The sequence below is a fragment of the Etheostoma spectabile genome, chromosome 6, assembly GCF_008692095.1.
Source record: "Etheostoma spectabile isolate EspeVRDwgs_2016 chromosome 6, UIUC_Espe_1.0, whole genome shotgun sequence".
Lineage (NCBI taxonomy): Eukaryota > Metazoa > Chordata > Actinopteri > Perciformes > Percidae > Etheostoma > Etheostoma spectabile.
In genome coordinates this window covers 12,503,877-12,504,924 of record NC_045738.1, presented here as the reverse complement: position 1 = coordinate 12,504,924, position 1,048 = coordinate 12,503,877, and the positions used below count along the sequence as shown (strand labels likewise).

Genomic DNA, 1,048 nt, shown 5'->3' with positions numbered 1-1,048 from the left:
GAGAGAGAGAGAGAGAGAGAGAGAGATGCACCGGCTGAGGTCTCGTGCAGCTCTGTGTGAGTGGCTGTTTAATTGACTGATTGATACGGCGGTGTGGAGGTGAGGGCTGGACGCTTTAACAAATAGAGACACTTAAAGGCTAATCCGGGCCAACGCCGACAGCTGAACGCATCAAAGTGCTCCCGTGTGCCGAGACTTTTACACCTGCACATACAAACCCAAACCAGTTTATTTAGTTTCCCTCTGCTGTTGTGTGTTGTACTTGCAAATGACTTAAACTTGCACAAAGTTTCCGAAAGGAAGTCCAGAGCTAATAAAAAAATAAAATCCAAGCTTTCAGATAACGGCAGCAAAAAGAGGATGCGTAAATTACGCACGGTTCAACTTTTTTTCGGTTACAATGCAATCCTCAAACTGATAATGACGCAGGCAAACAATTATTCCAATAGCAAAAATCCTTGAAATAATGAACAATAATATTGCCAGCACAAATCGGTCACGATCCTATTTTAAACCCACTCACTAGTGCACAAAAACCATAACTTTTCCTCCTCGCGAAAAAAAACAAACAAACAAACAAAAGAGGATAAATATCAGAGCCGATTATAAAATGAACAAAGCGGATAACATACCTCCGGTTTTTATTCTCAGGGAGTGGTGTTAAAGCGCTCACCGGCTGAAGTGCGACCGGTCTATCCACACGCATTCACTCTGACGGCGCAGCGAGCCAGCGACCGGAGAGGCAGCACTACTATCAACCTGAACCCGGGGAGGTGAGCGGAGGGAGGGAGGAGGGGGGGGGAGGAGGAGGAGGGAGGAGAGGAGGTGTGTATCTCTCTCTTTCTCTCTGTGTGTGTGCGTGTGTAAGTAGTTAATTAGTAAATCGCCATTCGCTGTGCCTCTGGTCGGTTTGTTTTCCCCGGTCGACAAGCCGAGAGGAAAGAGAATTTGAAGTAGGATTCGACCCGTTTCCGCTCCTGTGTCTCATATATGAGGTTTGTTTGTGTGCGTGCGTGCGTGCATGTGTGTGTGTGTGTGTGTGTGTGTG

General features: G+C 46.9%; 1 protein-coding gene across 1 annotated transcript in view; it reads right to left on the bottom strand.

Moving 5' to 3' along the window:
* Window positions 1-872, bottom strand: part of erfl1 (Ets2 repressor factor like 1) — a 40,973-nt gene extending 40,101 nt beyond the window's left edge. The window contains exon 1 of the mRNA XM_032518733.1: window positions 633-872. The gene's annotated coding sequence lies outside the window, so the exon portion shown is untranslated. The remainder of the gene's footprint in view (window positions 1-632) is intronic.
* Between the last annotated feature and the right edge of the window lie 176 nt (window positions 873-1,048).